This window comes from Emys orbicularis, chromosome 5, assembly GCF_028017835.1.
Source record: "Emys orbicularis isolate rEmyOrb1 chromosome 5, rEmyOrb1.hap1, whole genome shotgun sequence".
Classification (NCBI taxonomy): domain Eukaryota; kingdom Metazoa; phylum Chordata; order Testudines; family Emydidae; genus Emys; species Emys orbicularis.
Window position 1 is genome coordinate 108,728,357 of NC_088687.1, and position 18,561 is coordinate 108,746,917.

Here is an 18,561-nt window from a genome sequence, read left to right on the forward strand (position 1 = left end):
GTGCTAGGCAGCTATTTGCATATCCAGCTGGAAACCACATGGCAGAAATATGGATGTCTCGGGGACTTTACCAATGGAAACTTAGGTGCCTGCAGAGTTAGACAACAACTGAGTGGGAATTTTGAGGATCTCAATTTGGACTTAGGTGGCTAAAATGGCAGTAGACACCTAAATCCCTGTGAGGATCTAGACCATAGAGCTTTATCAGTGCCTTCATATACAGAAAATGATAGACCAATATTTTCAAACTTAGTAAACTAAACTTGCACATCTAACTTCATATTTAGGCATTGAAATAAACTGTCCGATTTGCAAAGGCGCACAGAGTACCCACAACCCCCAGTGAAGTCACAGGGAACTAGAAGATCTCAACACCTCTGAAAATCAGACTTTTTTTATGTCTAACTACTGCTTTATAGGCTTAATTAATATACTTGAGTTGAAAATATGGGGGGGGGGGCGTAGTTAGCTGTCCCCCATAAGCACAATGTTCTGTTCTCAAAGAGACCAAGATGCTGAGTTGGCTTGTAAAGAAAGAGGGGGTTTCAGACCAATCAGGGTTAAAGGAAATAGAATTTAATAATTATCCTCATATAGAGAAAGAAACCAAAACAAAGATTACCATACTTAGTAATATAAGGTCTTAACTCCAATTGATGTGACTCTCACTAGCCATCTCTGAACAGGAACTTCTCTATGTTCTTTTGCCTTGAGGTTTCTTTTTAGTTCCCGCTTCTTGTATTTCTGAGTTCTATGTGTCTACCTGCTGCACCTTTTGTCTCCAGCAGAGCCTGGCGAATCTGGCTCTTCCAGGCATTAGTAACTACCAACCATTAGCTTTTGCCCAGGAGTATGCATTTGCCTATTTGTCCTGTGACGTTGCACTCTATATGATTTTATGAAAATATGCTAATGAGTATGAATATAATGTAACTGGAATATGCTTCATGCAAAAGATCTCTTGTAAGCTATCATTACAAAGCTTATAATCTACTGATGTGGTCATCATATTTGTATAAATGTATCACTCTTGTATCTGAAACTAGAAATATGAAATATAACTCTGAAGGCTTATTGTAATTATGCAAAGTGTGGGCCATTAATGGTGGTTTGGAACCTTGATGGCTCCCATTAACCAATTGACTGTGGCAGGCCTTCCTGTGAGTCAGGCTGGGAGGAATGAAGGCTTGGGGTCTTACAGTGACATGTGATCATGTCATCTGAACTGGAATCCATCTTTAACCTGGTGTTTTTCCATTGAGAAGGCGGGGTGGAAACCCAGAGGGACAAAGGATTCCCGCCTTATGCAAAATATATATAAGTGGGTGGAACAGAACAAAGTGGCAGCCATCATGAGAAATCCCCTAGCTACCACCTGAGCTGGAACAAGGGCTGTACCAGGGAAAGGATTGTGCCCAGACTAGGAAGGTGTCCAGTCTGTGAAAGAAACTTATTGAAACATCTCTGAGGGTGAGATTTTATCTGTATTCAGTTTTATTACTGTATTAGACTTAGATTTGCATGTTTTATTTTATTTTACTTGGTAATTCACTTTGTTCTGTCTGTCACTACTTGGAACCACTTAAATCCTACTTTCTGTATTTAATAAAATCACGTTTTACTTATTCATTAACTCAGAGTATGTATTAATACCTGCGGGGGGGGAGAGGGGGGGCAAACAGCTGTGCAGAGGGCGAACAATTTATGAGTAAAACAGATTTATTTGGGGTTTAGACCCGATTGGGAGTTGGGCATCTGAGTGTTAAAGACAGGAACACTTCTGTAAGTTGCTTTCAGTGAAGTCTGCAGCTTTGGGGCACGTGGTTCAGACCTGGGTCTATGTTGGAGCAGACTGGGTGCTGGACTCCCAGGCTGGCAGGGAAAGCAGAGGCAGAAGTAGTCTTGGCACATCAGTTGGCAGTTCCCAAGGGGGTTTCTGTGATCCAACCTGTCACATGTTCTTTTCCTAGTTTTCTTGGAATGATGCATAGATACTAGATAGATCATTGTATTACCTTTCTCTGTTCATTTATATCACATTCACAGCACACAAAACAAGAAAACCCAGAACAGGAGCAAGAACTGAATCTCAAAGGGAAAAACAAACAAGCAAACAAAATTCCAGATTGACTCTTAAAGACACAAGCCATCCTGTTGTGTCTGTAAGTTTTTGATCAGTGTCCCTGGGATGAATTGGACATTTCCCTGTGTTCCTGAACTCATTTTGTAGTTACACACCATGCTCTAAGTCAGAAGAAAGAAGTGAGGGAACTCCGGCAAGTCTGATCTGGGGAGGATGTCACAGTGATATGGCAAAGTAGGAGTGAGCACGGCTGTACCAGACTGATCAGACCTTTGAATTAACAGCTGTTTCCTTTCTCTCGGGTTATATTTCCATTTCATTCTTTCAAGCTGTGCCTTACTTTCTGCCTTTTGAAGTGAAACAGTAAGAACATTTTACTTCAGAAAAAGCACTGGTGTTATTGCTCAGCTCCTGTTACGGGGGGAAAAAATGTCAAGAGTTCATTTCTTCTGAGTCCCTGCTCACACAATACAGTGGATCAACACAGGACATTGCTATTAACAGAAAATCCCATAGCTTTTATTAGGCTCCCAAGAGAATTATGAAAGCATTGGCTATGCCAAAAGTTTTAAGCCTGATTTTCATAAGTACTGAGCACCAGCACATCCCACTGAAGTCAATGTGAGCTGCAGACAATTGGTGCCTTTAAAATCAGGCTATAGATGCTGAAAGGTGGTCACCTAAAAAAATATTCACGTATAGCAATATGTTGTCAGTTTCATAGGTACTGAGCACCTAAGGCTCACATTGAAACCGAGGACATTTATTTAGGTACCTAAATATGAATTTAGGAGCCTAACTTTGGGCATGTAGATTAGAAATATTTTGTGTAGGCGCTGCTAGATTCACTTTTCTGCCTCATCAAAGTCTTGTCATTATACCTAAAGGAAATAATATTAAACTCAATATCTTTTCTTTGGGACATCTACTTCTGTCTGATGTAGTTGACTTTCAAGGGACTGGTGGATGCTCAGCTTCTCTGAACAAAAGCCACCTAGTTCAGTGCCTAAAAATAAAGAAGCAGTGGGCCCATGCACCCTATTTATACTTTATAATTTGTTGCTACATTATTGCTGGCAGGAAATCTCCAAATACTGCTTCCCACAAGTTTTTTATTACCTTTCCTTCTATTTCTAACCCACCTATATTCTGAATGATTTCCTCTGCCTAAAATTATATTAAGCTCAAGAGCGACACCTTAAAGGAGTTTCATTTTTAGCAATGCTGAGCACCCACCTTTCAAAAACGGTCTCAAGTTGGGTACCTAAAAATGGAAATCATCAGTCAGTTTTGAAAATGACTTATGATGAGCGGGATGGTAATAATTTATTTGTACTCAAAACCGCCCATCAAGTCAAACATAAATAGCTTTATAATGAAGTAATGCCAGTGCTATTTTTAGCCACTTACTCAGACATCTCCCAGTCAGGGATGCCAAGACTTTTAAGTGGTGCTGGAGTGCCATGGGAAGATTCATGACCAGAGGACTTATTCTGTAGCCTCTCATCTTCAACTGACATCACAAATCATTGTCAGTGTCAGAAGCTACAGTGGAGAGTCGCATTATTTACTAGGCTGCTGTAAAACATCACCCAGTATTTTCATAAACTACATGGTAAATCAGGGTAACGCTACAGTGTTATTTCACAATAACACAGTAAATAACCAGTGTCATCACCATAAATCTGTACCTCCAGCAGCAGCCGTATCATCATCAGTGACTTTGATATTAAAACTCAATTCTAAATTTTAATGCTAAAAATGTTCTTGGAATTCAGGCTCACTCAGTATCTAGTAACAATATTTCCAGCTATTCAATGAAAATGAGTTCTGACTAAATAGTGGAAAAGGGGAAGTTTAAATACTTGATAGCAGTTATAGTCCAGACACTATATTTTCTTGTTTTGAAACAAATGTGTTCAGGGGCATCGTCCCATACTGCTGTTTTATTATCCTTTAAGTATTCTTCCACACAAGAGGCAGGCAGTATCCAGCTACCAAGTTTTGATCACAACAGCCAAGTTTATATTTCTCAGCTCTGGACCTCTGTGGGAGCTTCTAGAAGAATTAGAGGAAGCAAACGGAGAGATAGGAGACAGATAATTCTGGATAGCCCACTTTTCTGCTCTACATTACATTATGCCTTGCTGGGATACTAGTAATTATATCTACACTACTGGAAAAGAGTTATTAACCTTAGCTCAGGTAAGGTAGCCAAGATGTAATGACTCTTTCATGTTTGATATTCTGATGTGTTTATCAAATATGGTACATAAAACACCCACCCACTTCACAGAAGAAGCTTTTAACCAATAGGATGATCCTTTTCAAAAATCTTCTGTTTTTTTCTGTTTCTCAGACAGCCAATAAGGGTTTTTTTGGAGTAATACCAGCCACATTCTCACTGACATTCTATATGTCATCCTTTGAAATCCATAAAATGTGACAAAATATCCCATTAAAAAGTCAGGACTCCTGAAGTCTTGTTTTTCCTATTTTGACATTATATGTTTTATTGATGGATAACTTTTGCTTCTCCATCCGTTCCAGCAAATAAAAAGTATATAGTGCTTTCAAGCAATTACTTCCTGTTTCAATTTGTGTATAAATAAATTGTGTTCCTTCTGTGGAGCCTGAAAATGCATACTTTTACTGAATGTTTTTTTTGTATTGTTTTGTTTTGTTTTTTTCAGATTTTGAAAAGGCTGAAAATGTTTAATGCTGTCATCAATACTGGCTCCACTTGGCACACTGATTTGCTCTTGAAGCTTTGCTAGTATATTGGCTGCTTTTTCGCAGCCTGCAAACATGTTGCTGTGCAAGCAACAACAACAACAACCAAAAAAACAGTGAATTTTGCTCCTTTGTCAGTTTCACAAAGTTGGGCGGGGAAAGGGGAAGCAGCTATGGATGATGCAGGTTTTGCACACACAAAAAAAAATCATAAAAATTAACTGCAGGGTTTGTTTTTTTGTTTTGCTTTTTAAATGAAAATCTAATTCTGTATCATTAAGTTTAAATTAACTAAACTACACATTCTCTGTGGTGGAAAGGTCAAGAGATTGAGTTGATTATATTTTTCAGAAGCTCAAGAGTTTTAATATGATTTTTTTCTCTCTAAGTGCACTAAACCATGGAAGAGGTGGTATCTGCAACAAATTTTATTTTAACACATACGGAAGAAAGGAATTAGGCAAAAAGAGAGGAATTGGTTCATACCTCTTCTAACTGGTTTCATAAAAATGTATATGATATTGTTATTTTATTTTTAAAAGGTGGTATACATGGGAAATTAAGGCAGAAAGTTATTGGGAAAGAAAGTAAAAGCAATAGTGTCTGGGATATGGGGACTGTGGGCCTATGCGAACACATAATATAATCCCTTCTACCCTCCTCCATCTTTCCTCTTCTCACTCCTATTGCTTGTAAAAGCTACTGTCAAATCTTTAAGACAGATGTAGTAACAGGAGTGCTGGAAACTCCTGAGAAGTGTGTGTGTGGGTGGGTGGGTGCTACCAGCACCCAAATAGTAACACTGCCCGCCCTTCCCCTCAAAACACTGCCCCCACTCTGCCTCTTCCTCTGAGGCTCCACCCTCCACTCGCTTCTCTCAATTCCTTCCATCCCATGTCGCTCATCCTTCAGGCAGGAAAAAAATGGGAGGTCATAGTCGTCCCACTTTTAAAAGTGATGAGACCATGGGCCCCTGGCCCGCCTGTAGTAACAGTGTGTGGGGGTGTGTGTGTGACTGTCTGGCACATTGGGTTGCAAACACCACTGCTGACCGGGCCGCTAAAAGTCCAGTCGGTGGAGCAGCGGGGCTAAGGCCCTGGCTCTGTGCAGCTCCCGGAAGCGACCAGCCTGTCCCTATGGCCCCTACACGCAGATGCGATTAGGGAATCTCCATTCGCTTCCCCCGCCCTGAGCGCTGCCTCTGCAGCTCCCATTGGCCAGGAACCGCGACCAATGGGGACTGCAGGGAAAGCACTTGTGGGTGCGGGCAGCGTGCACTGTGCAGCGCTGCCTGGCCGTGCCTCTGCCTAGGGGCTGGACATGGCAGATGCTTCTGGGAGCAGCACGGAGCCAGCGCAGGCAGGGAGCCTGCTTTAGCCCTGCTGCACCGCTGGCCAGGAGCCGCCTGAGGTAAGTGCTACCCCAACCGCCCTGCCCCAGGTCAGAATCCCTCCCGCACCCTAACTCCCTCCCAGACCCTGCACTTCCACTCACACCCCAATGCCTTGCCCCACGTGATACCCGCTCCTGCACCCATACACTCTCCCAGAGCCTGCATCCGACACCCCCTCCTGTACCCCAGACCCCTGCCCCAGCCATGACTCCCCTCCCAGAGCCCACACCCTCTCCCACACACCAAGCTCCTGCCCCATCCCAGAGCCCCCTCCCAGACCCTGAACCCATCATTTCTGGCCCCAGCCCAGAGCCCACCCATGCCCAGCTGGAGCCCTCACCCCCTCCCACATCCCAACCCTCTGCCCCAACCCAGTGAAAGTGAGTGAGGGTGGGGGAGAGCGAGCGACAGAGGGAAGGGTAGGGGCCTCAGGACAGGGGTGGGGAAAGGGTGCTCAGTTTTGTACAATTAGAAAGTTGGTAACCCTACAGTGGCAAATATGAAAATGGTACAAAATACATAGAAACAGAAATAAAACAGACACAGAAATTTCTACGTAGGAAAGATGGGAAGTGTGGCAAGAGACCATCCTGGCTTAACTAGGAGATCTTCAATAATCTGAAACTCAAAAAAGAGTCCTACAAAAAGTGGAAACTAGGTCAAATTACAAAGGATGACTATAAACAAATAACACAAGTATGTAGGGCCCAACTTAAGAAAGCCAAGCCACAAAACGAGATCAAACTAGCTAGAGACATAAAGGATAACAAGAAAACATTCTACAAATATATTAGAAGCAAGAGGAAGACGGAGGACAGAGTAGGCCCACTATTCAATGTGGAGGGGGGACAATAACAGAAAATGTGGTGTCGTCACATGTTTGGCTGTGTGTATGTGTTTTCGGTGTGCTGTTCCAGATAGTTGGCACAGTAGACCTCAGTTGAATTGCCCAATAACCACAGACTCGGTTCGTAGCGAAGGGACTTGGTCAGGTTTATTGTCAACAAAGCACAGTCCTAATGTCATGCCTCAGTGGTTACAGGTACACTAACACATGTATGTCTGTTGCAATGGACTAATTCAGTTAATGGTGGGACTTTCCATTATCCCATATGCCAAACAATGACACTCCCTCTGAGCTACCTTTTTATACACATGTCTAGGTGCCACCCTCTAATGTATCTAGTTGCCACCCATTACCTTGTACATGTTGGTTTGATCAAAACATCTCTATCCATCACACTGTCATCCTGACCTTAACTTTAAGATGGGTCAGCATGTTCCCGTTATCTTTGGGGAATGTGTTGGTATTGAGGTGTTCTGGTACCATCCTTCTGAAAAGTGTTTCTGTGTATGTTCTTGTGCCTAGCACTACTTAGGAATATGTGTTTTTGCAATATCAGCCCTGTTCTTGCCAGGTTCTGTGAGCAGGGTCTGCCTCTCGTTCGCAGCCTGACTTTGCTTTATATTATCAAAGCCACTACTTTAGCCCGGGCTTCAGGCCTCTGATACAAGGGCTCTGATACCAGGCTTATGTTTCAGGCCATCTTCCTACTACATATGGAAATGGCAGAAATTAAATGACTTTTTTGTTTCACCAAAAACCTTAGTAGCCATTGGACATATAGCATAGTGAATGCCAGTGAAAATGAGGTAGGATTAGAGGATAAAATAGGGAAAAGACAAGTTAAAAATTACTTAGACAAGTAAGATGTCTTCATATAACCAGTGCCTGATGAAATACATCCTAGAATACTCAAGGAGCTGGCTGAAGAGATATTTGAGCCATTAGTGATTATCTTCAAAAAGTCATGGAAAACAGGAAAGATTACAGAGGACTGGAAAAGGGCAAATATAGTGCCTGTCTATAAAAAAGGGAAATAAGGACAACCCATGAAATTACAGACCAGTCAGCTTAGCTTCAGTACCCAGAAAGATACTGAAGCAAATAATTTAGCAATCAATTTGCAAAGTCCTAGAAGATAATATGGTGATAAGTAACAGTCAGCATGGATTTGTCAAGAATAAATCATGTCAAACCAACTAATAGCTTTCTTTGACTGGGTAACAAGCCTTGAGGATGGAGGGAAGCAGTATATGTGGTATATCTTTTCTTTAGTAAGGCTTTTGATACTGTCTTGCATGACCTTCTCAAAAACAAACTAGTGAAATACAAACTAGCTGGAGCTACTATAAGGTGGGTGCCTACTGGTATCAAAACTGTTCCCAGAGAGTAGTTATCAGTGATTCACAGTGAAGCTGGAAGGGCATATCAAGTGGAGTTCCACAGGAATCAGTTCTGGGTCCAGTTCTGTTCAATATCTTCCTCTGATGATACCAGTATCAAAAGATGATACTAAGCTGGGAGGGGTTGCCAGTGATTTGGAGGATAGGATTAAAATTCAAAATGATCTGGACAAACTTGAAAAATGCTCTGATTAAATAGGATGAAATTCAGTAAGGACAAATGCAAAATACTCCACTTAGGAAGGAACAATCATGTGCACATATACAAAATGGGAAATGACTGCCTAGGAAGGAGTACTGCGGAAAAGGATCTGGGGGTCATAGTGGATCACAAGCTAAATATGAGTCAGGGTAACACTGTTGGAAAAAAAGCAAACATCATTCTGGGATGTATTAGCAGGAGTGTTGTAAGAAAGACATGAGAGGTAATTCTTTTGCTCTACCCTATGCTGATTAGGCCTCAACTGGAGTATTGTGTCCAGTTCTAGGTACTACATTTCACGAAATATGTGGATAAATTGGAGAAAGTCCAGAGAAGGGCAACAAAAATGAAAACATGACCTATGAGGGAAGATTGAAAAAACTGGGTTTGTTTAGTCTGGAGAAGAGAAGACTGGGAGGGGATATAACAATTTTCAAGTATATAAAAGGTTGTTACAAGGAGGAGAGAGAATTTTTTTTCTCCTTAACTTCTGAGGAGAGGACAAGAAACAATGGGCCTAAATTACAGCATGGGCGGTTTAGGCTGGACATTAGGAAAAATGTCTTACTTGTCAGGGTAGTTAAGCACTGGAATAAATTGCCTAGGGAGGTTGTGGAATCTAAGTCAATGGAGATTTTTAAGAGCAGGTTAGACTAATGCCTGTCAGGGATGGTCTAGACAATACTTAGTCCTGCCATGAGTGCAGGGGACTGGACTAGATGACCCCTCAAGGTCCCTTCCAGTCCTACGATTCTATGATTCTATGAAAACACAAATGCAGAAATGGCATCTATATTATTTCTTATTGTTTATATTACATTTCTTCCCCTTTCAGTTAAACCTCTCACTTACTGTGCTGAAGTTTCTCTGTTTCCTTTACCCCTGACTCTGTCAATTCCTGAGTTACTACCACAGAAAGAGCAAATGAATGCTCAAAGTCAAAAGCAAACAGGAGCAGAGGAGCAGCTGAGATGGCTGCGTGCAGCACTAATGTTGCTGACACTACGAACCTAGGGCCTGAGCCTAGCTCGAGAACTTTGGCTAACAATGGGAAGGTCTATTTTGGATTGATCAGGCTGCAACCTTCTAACTAAATACAGATGAAAAGTATTATGCTGGTCACTTCTCCTACCCAAGCATCCAGAAACAGTTGAGGATGTAACAAGATCCTAGAGGCTGAGAGCCAGTGTAACAAAGACCAGGCAGACCAAACTTCCACTAATATTTTCAGTTGTTCCCCCCCAAAGGTTAACCTTCCCTCAGACTTTTACAGATGAGTCTCAAACAACTAGCCCTATTCCTAACTCAAACCTCTATTAGACATTGGTGTCCAGATCCTCAAAGGTATTTAGGTATCCACCCCCCACTGATTTCAATGGGAAGTAGGCACCTAAATACATTTGGGGATCTGGGTTTGGGGAATTTTGCTCCCTCCATAGACTCTTTATGCAAGAATCAGTCACTCTCCACATTCTAGCTACTTCTTTCCTTTCCTTTCTTGCAGGCCAGCAATATACTGTGTTGATCTCTGAGGATGACGCCAGCACATGCCCCTATGTTTTTTTGTCGCATTCTGGGGAAATGACGTAATTTCCTGCTTCTCCACTCAGTCACACCAGCTTTACACCATTATGGACCCATTAACATCAGTAGAGTACATTGGTGTAAAACTGGTGTGATGGAATGGAGAAGCAAGCCCAATATATAGGAGTCCGATTTTTTCTGCAGGCCTTTTTGAAAACAGCAAATTCTGCAATACTAAAAACTCCAAAGAGGCTAGATCCCCAGCTGGTGTAAACTGATATAGCTTTATTTTCTTCAATGGAATATGGTGATTTACACCACTGGCCCTAAATGTTTATTGCTTTGAAGTAAATAACATTTAATAGATACTTTAAATGTTATTTAAATTACTACAGTTCCAAACTGCAGCTAGTAAACCCTGTAGTTCTACATTGCCTTCCTAATGCTAGCTCTTAACTATAAACCCAAAGAGATGATTTTGCCTCTTCCGCTGTTTTATGTCATTGTGTTTGATGGTGGCAAGTGCTTTAGTAGAGCTACATCAATGTTAACAATGCCAAAATCAGACATTTTCACAAGCCTAGAATAGATGTGCATTTTAGTCCTCCATAGTAATGTTTGTATATTTAATTAAAATTAAAATGGATTAGTTAATTGAATTAATATTTAAATAGGAGCTGTTACAGTATTTAATGAGGACAACAGGACTAGCCTCACCATTGTAATTAAATTACTAGGGACTTCTATTTCTCACTGTAGTTACACAATATTTGTCTCAATAATAGATTAATTCTGTGACATTATCACTTCTTTTTTTTTAATAGTAAAAATACCTGCCATTCTGATGCTTCTCTGTGCTGTTTTGATAGCTTTCTGTATTCTGTTTTCTATATGGACTGACCATTCTCTTTGTCTGCCATACACTAACTGGAACTTTAAAGAGAGAAGAACAAACAGTATGGAAATAAGAGTGTGGGATAATGTGCCATGTTACAATAGCACATAATATTGTAAAAGTATAATGCACAAAGTATATTAGGCAGAAAAATTTAATATCTTATGTTGGTGACAAAGATTAGAGAGAAACATTGTAATGAAACAGATCCATTTCCACAACAAACATGAAGAAGCATCTCTGTATCTCAGAGAGCTATGCTTGCAATTTTTTTCCTGGGTTTACTCTTATAAACCATATTGTCTTTATTGAAGTCAGTAATAAATAGCCAAATAAAATGTATGAAACACTTTCAATATATTTTTGCCTTTGTGATATTTTATTAATACAACTATTTATGGAATAGGCTGTTTGCAATGTGATTAGTTTTGACTTTTGCCAGTATTTTTGTCTTGAAGCCATGAGCTGATTAATTTAACCTCAATAGATTCATTTCTTTTAAAAATGGACAGATTTCACTTTGTTTTCTTGCACAGTTACAGAGATATTATACTGTTAATTTAATATTGTGGAGGGTCTCTGGATAGTGAAACTAATGTGGTTCCACTGGGTAATTGGGGTAACAGGATTTGTGGGGATTGGGCAGAACAGGGGGTACATACTCAGAGCATGAAGGGATGGGTGGGGTCAGAAAAATGTGAAGGACAAAAGTAGCAGATCATCGCACACTGTCCCCTCATCCACAGTGGTGGGCTATAGTAGGCTAGTGCATCCTCAGAGCAGCTCTGTACCTGCTCTGCTGGTAGGAGGAGGGGGGATTCTTTTCCACTAACCTCTCCCATGGAACTGCCCAATATAGTTAGGGCTCCATATGAGAGGATTTGTGCCTTAGAGAACTCTTTTTTCTTGATTAAAATACAGTGGCTCAGATTGTCCTTTCCACTATTGTGAAAGCATTGTGCAATTATCTGTTCCCCTAAAAGGAAGTAGTGCTGCATCCCTATCACCACCATCCCTTGTCCCAGAGACCCCAGAGATATCCCACAAAATTATTCTGCAAAATTTTGAGTTAGTACTGTGGACAGGAGGAGGGTGGAGTAGAGGAATGGTCATACATTGTAGCTGTTCTTAGATATCCTAGTGGTAGTTAATGCTTCTTAATATCACATTGTCTTTTCCTATGTGCCTTCTGCATATGTTGCAGGGACACTCTGTAACATGGTGGGTTTTAGCACCCAGTGGAGTTCAGTACAGAGGCAGGAGGCTTGCATTGTTTTGGGGGTTATTTACATTCTCTGGGACATTAGTCAGAGAGCTGTTTTCTGTGTTTGGAGTTCATGTGAGTGCAACAGCAACTGGAGGCACAGAAGAGAGAGAGAGAGGGAGAGAGAAAAAAGTTATTTCCTCTGAGCTAGATTGACTGAATTTGTTATCTAATCAGGCCATTTTGGGCTGCTTGCGACTGAAGAATTGGATGGGAAGTTGGTAGAATTTATTTAAGTGAAATTCCACTGTGCTAGAATGGTAGTAATTTAAACATATAATTTGGCCTTTTGTGGGTCTTTCCATTTTGTAGTTATATCAGTAGAAGAAAATAGTTAAATTTTCTTTAAGCTGTTGGAGGATTCAGTTTGTCTTTGTTAGGGAACAGAGTTAGTAGGTGGTTTTATCATTAAAGGAAGTTTATTCTGAACTTTTCTGAAACTGTTTATGCTTGAGACCTTCAACACCCTAATAAAGAGACCACAAGCAGACACCATCAGACTGCAAAATACAGCAATTTATAAGGGTGAGATTAAAAATATATATTAGCTGGAACATAATACTGAGGTTTTTTTTTTTTAGGGTTGTCGATTAATCGCAGTTAACTCACGCAATTAACTCAAAAAAATTAATGACAATTAATCACAGTTTTAATTGCACTGATAAACAATAGAATAGCAATTGAAATTTAATAAATATTTTGGATGTTTTTCTACATTTTCAAATGTATTGATTTCAATTACAACTGAGAATACAAAGTGTACAGTGCTCACTTTATATTTATTATTGATTACAAGTATTTGCACTGTAAAAATGATAAACAAAAGAAAGAGTATTTTTCAATTCACTTCATATAAATACTGTAGTTCAACCTCTTTATTGTGAAAGCACTACTTACAAATGTAGATTTATTTGTTACATAATTGCACTCAAAAACAAAACAATGTAAAACTTTAGAGTCTACAAGTCCACTCAGTCCTACTTCTTGTTCAGCCAATCTCTAAGAGAAACAAGTTTATTTACATTTACGGGAGATGTGCCTGCTTCTTATTTACAATGTCACCTGAAAGTGAGAACAGACGTTTGCATGGCACTTTTGTAGCCAGCATTGCAAAGTATTTACATGCCAGATATGTGACAAAACACAAAGAAGGTACCAATGTGAGATTTCTAAAGATAGCTAGAGAACTCAACTCAAGATTTAAGAATCTGAAGTGCCTTCCAAAATCTGATGTGGAGCATGCTTTCAGAAGTCTTAAAAGAGCAACACTCCAATGTGGAAACTATAGAACCCGAACCACCAAAAAAGAAAATCATCCACGATGGTGATATCTGACTCAGATGATGAAAATGAACATGCGTTGGTCTGCACTGCTTTGGATCGCTATCGAGTAGAACCCATAATCAGCATGGACACATGTCCTTTGGAATGGTGGTTGAAGCACGAAGGGATATATGAATATTTTGCACATCTGGCACATAAATATCTTGCAACGCCAGCTACAACAATGCCATGTGAATGCCTGTTCTCACTTTCAGGTGACATTGTAAACAAGAAGCGGGCAGCATTATCTCCAGCAAATGTAAACAAACTTGTTTGTGTGAGTGATTGGCTGAACAAGAAGTAGGACTGATTGGACTTTTAGGCTCTAAAATTTTACATTGTTTTATTTTTGAATGCAGTTATTTTCTGTACATAATTCTATATTTGTAAATTCAACTTTCATGGTAAAGAGATTGCACTATAGTACTTGCATTAAGTGAATTGAAGAATACTATTTCTTTATTTTTACAGTGCAAATATTTATAATAAAAATAAATATAAAGTGAGCACTGTACACTTTGTATTCTGTGTTGTAATTGAAATTGATATATTTGAAAATGTGGAAAACATCCAAAAATATGTATATAAATAATATTCTATTATTGTTTAATAGCCCATTTAATCATGATTAATTATTTTAATTGCTTGACAGCCCTAGTTTTTTTTTTTTTAATGTAAGGAGTGGGTGGGATCCTCTGATCCAGCTGAGTTGTGCTTAATGCCCCTGATCCTGGTATCAGGAGGGCTGGTTAGGCCACCTCACAACTTAGAGCAGTCTCAGGGCTCCTCTATCTTGCATGTGGCTCCTTGGGGATCCCAGAACACTTACAACAGCCGGAGATTGCCAGAGTAAAGGCCATGCTTCCTTTCTCCCATTGAAATCCCATGTGCGGGGCGGTATAGTATCCCCTATGCTATACCAACTCTACACCATCTTGGCCAGGGATGGCCAAATTGTGGCTCACAAACCACATGCAGCTCTTTTACAGTTAAAGTGTTGCTCGCAGAGCCCTTCACACCTCCCCTCTCCCCCATTCTCCACCTATCAGACTTGGGCGGGGAGAGCTCTGCCCTACAGTAGGGTAGTGGGTCTCAGGGCTTCTGCCCAGCAGGAGAGGAGCTCTTGGGGCTTCTGATCAGTGCACCTGCCAGGGCTCAGGATTTCAGAATCCCCTCCTGCTGAAGCCCAAATCCCCGAGACCCCACCCCCACCCACCAGGCAGAAGGCCTGAGACACCCTCCACTTCCCCACTGGGTAGGAGCCCCAGAAGGTGTGCCCAGCTCTCAAACTTCTGAATATTATCATATGCGGCTCAACGGGTCAGTAACTTTGGCCACCCCGATCTAGGCATTTGTCCTACACTTGGGGAATCCCCCAGAGTATGATTTAGCTAATATTATGGACCTTTGTGCCACCAGAGAATTGGAAATAGGCCATGGCTGGACTGAGGGTCTGGCCCCTTTTTTATAAAAAGGAAAAGGAAACAGAAATTTTGAACCTAATATACCTGTTTAAAGAGGGAGCCATAAGATATTCCAGAATGCATTATTTCATGTGCTACTAGTGCTGCTCTGGGCCTGAGACACAAGGTGGTAACCTGATACCCTGCTACAAACATGATTGGGCAACATGATAGGCAGTGTGGACACAGTTCAGCCATATTTGTTGTAACTAGGTCAGACAAGAGAGTCTCAAAATGGTACTGACAACATAGTTTATGTAAAGTCTAGAGAGCTTTTGGGCTTGATTTAGCAACCTTTGCGCAACCCAAATTGCTTTTGGCTTTCACTCCTTAGAACATGTATTTCTCCAAGCATATTCTAGCAGCTATTATAGGTGGGGCTGTTAGCACTGCCTATTATTAAAGTTGCTCAACAATTCCCATTATAAGACCTTATTTTCAGTTGTTTATAAGTTTGCTGAAGTTTAAACATTTGGGCTGAAATTATCCATGCTGGGTGAAAAATTCAGCCAAAACAGTTCACCCATTTCTGAGAACAAGACTAAGGGAAAATATGCTGCTTGTCCATATTTTTAAAAAAACAAACAAACAAAAACTTGCCACCTTTTCTTTGAAATGCTTTTGTGCGTCCATGCTTTCAAGCAGGAACTTGAAATTTGGCAGAAGTGGGGTGACTGGCCTTTGTGATTGGTGCTGGCCCCATGAAAATCCACACCAAAGTTGGCCAAGGTGTAGGCCTTTGAAAAATCATAGATTGCACATGCTCAGTAGAAACTTCCAAAGTTTTAGCAGTTTAAAGTCTTTGAAGGTTCCATTCACACTGGGCATGCTCTAGCCCAGGGCTAATCACAACTATCCCAGCCATTGCTGCCCTGGGCCAGGCAGGGCCAGCTCTGGACATCTGAACTGACAGGAGCCTATCTCTCTTGTGCTTCCAGTGACCCTCCTGCTGGGTCCGGGCAGTGTGGAGGAGGAAACTGCCTGATTTGAATGCAGATGGGACATGAGTCAGTCTGGGAGAAGTAGATTGGGAAAAGGAGCCTGGGGTGTAGGGGGGTGAGCCTGGGACTGGAGTTGGCAGGAAAGAGAGGGAAACTGTGTCTGGGAGTTGAGATGGGGAGAAGACTGGAAATGGCTGGTCAAGAAGCTGAGGACTGGGACCAGGGGGCAGAGAGTAGGACTGGCTGGGGAAGGAAACTGGGACAGGGAACCGGGGTGGAGCCTGGGAACTGGAGTACGAGGGGAAAGGACTACAGCTGTCTGGACAATAAGACAGTCCTTTTTCTTCTTTAACCATGAGTCCATCCTTTCTCCTCCAGCAACACTCTGTCTCATTCACTACATGCCCTCTAACTTCTGCAACAAATGAGACAGGGCCCTATGAGCAGGTCTCCTTCATTACACACCCTTGATTCATTCCCAGAGCAGATCCAACCTGTGCACTGAATGATGCAAGGATCATGCAAAACAGATAGTATGTGATCATGTAAATAAATACTGTATCAATGCATATGCACAAGGAGGCTGAATTAGGTTGCACAAGCAACCTTATTTCTGGCATTTCCTAAGTTTTGAGTGCTTGTCTTTGAAACCTTAATGTCATTTTAACATAGCTTTGTGTGTAACATAGCTATAGCACAGGGGTCGGCAACCTATGGCCCCCGCTCTCTCTGGCGGGGGCAGGGGGCTGAAGCAAGCTTGGTCCTGCCAGCTGCTGCTGTACGGCAGGCTCTGCTGGCAGCCAAGCTTCCCCCTCCCCCGCCTCTTCCCCCAGCGTGCTGCGTCGAGCCGCGCCTCCTCTCCCTCCCTGCTGCCGATGGCCCTTGCGAGGGAGGGGAGAAGAGCAGCCCCAGCGCCCTCGCTGCTCAGACCAGTAAGGAGGCGGAGAAGAGGCAGGGGGAAGGGGGGTAGGAGCGGGGCATATCCCTCCAGCCCCCTGCCGTGAGCCGCTCAGGGGGCAGGGGCCTGGGAGAACCTCCCTGATCCCAGCCCACCCCCCCCAAGCCCTCTGCCCTGACCTCTGCACCCCCTTGCACTCCAGCCCCCTGCATCCCCCCCACGACCCCATCCCTGATTCCAGCACCCTCCACACATACCCAGCCCCCCACACACTCCCTGCCCTGACTCCTGCACTCCCCACACCCCCTACCCTGACTCCTGCACTCCCCACACATACCCAGCCCCCCCACACCCCATGCCCTGACTCCTGCACTCCCCACACCCCCTACCCTGACTCCTGCACTCCCCACACATACCCAGCCCCCCACACACCCCATGCCCTGACTCCTGCACCCCCTCACATGCCCTTAGCCCTCTGCCCTGAGTCCTGCACCCTCCACACATACCCAGCCCCCCCACACCCCATGCCCTGACTCTTGCACCCCCCACATCCCCACCCCCCACCCTGAGCACCAGGTTGGCAGCGGGCTGAGTGGGGCCGGCGGCTGGGACTCCAGCTGGCAAGGGGCCAGCAGCCAGAACCCCAAACCGGCAGCGGGCTGAGCGGGGCCGGCAGCCAGGACCCTGGCTGGCAGGAGCCAGTGGACAGAACCCCTGACCGGCAGCGGGCTGAGCCGCTCAGCCCGCTGCCGGTCTGGGGTTCTGGCTGCCGGCCCAGGGTTCTGGGTGCCGGCCCCTTGCCAGCTGGGGGCCCAGCCACCAGCCCCGCTCAGCCCGCTGCCAACCTGGGGTTCTGGCTGCCGGCCCCTTGCCAGCTGGGGTTCCGGCCACAGGCCCCACTCAGCCCGCTGCCGGCCTACGTGAACGGAACCCCAGGCTGGCAGCGAGCTGAGCAGGCCGGCGGCTTATGATCAGCATTTTAATTTAATTTTAAATGAAGCTTCTTAAACATTTTGAAAACCTTGTTTACTTTACATACAACAGTAGTTTAGTTATATTATATATAGACTTATAGAGAGAGACCTTCTAAAAAACATTAAAATATATTACCGGCATGCTAAACCTAAAATTAAAGTGAATAAATGAAGACTCGGCACACCACTTCTGAAAGGTTGCCGACCCCTGCTATAGCATAATGGTGGACCTAAATAAAAAAAATGCTTTCTTGTTATATAGTAAATGTATACATATTTATAGCATTTTGCTACTTTTGGTGAGAAATAAACATTAGCAAAGATTTTAAGATAACAGTAGCTTGCTTTTCTGACACAGGCTGTCTGTTTTCTGGGGCTATTGTATATGGATTCCTTAATTCAAGCATGAGGCTTTCCAATTTATGTTAGCGGTTGCCAGGAAATGATTTTCTGCATAATTAGTCTGAACATAGAAAAGAACCACTTGCCACGTGGAAAATCCTTTTGAATGACAGAGTAACTTACCTACAGAGCTAGAGAAAATTTTTACATGTTTCTAACAACCAGTGAGATGACACTAAGCTGACTTTTCATGTCTAGATTCTGATCCCCTTTTCCACA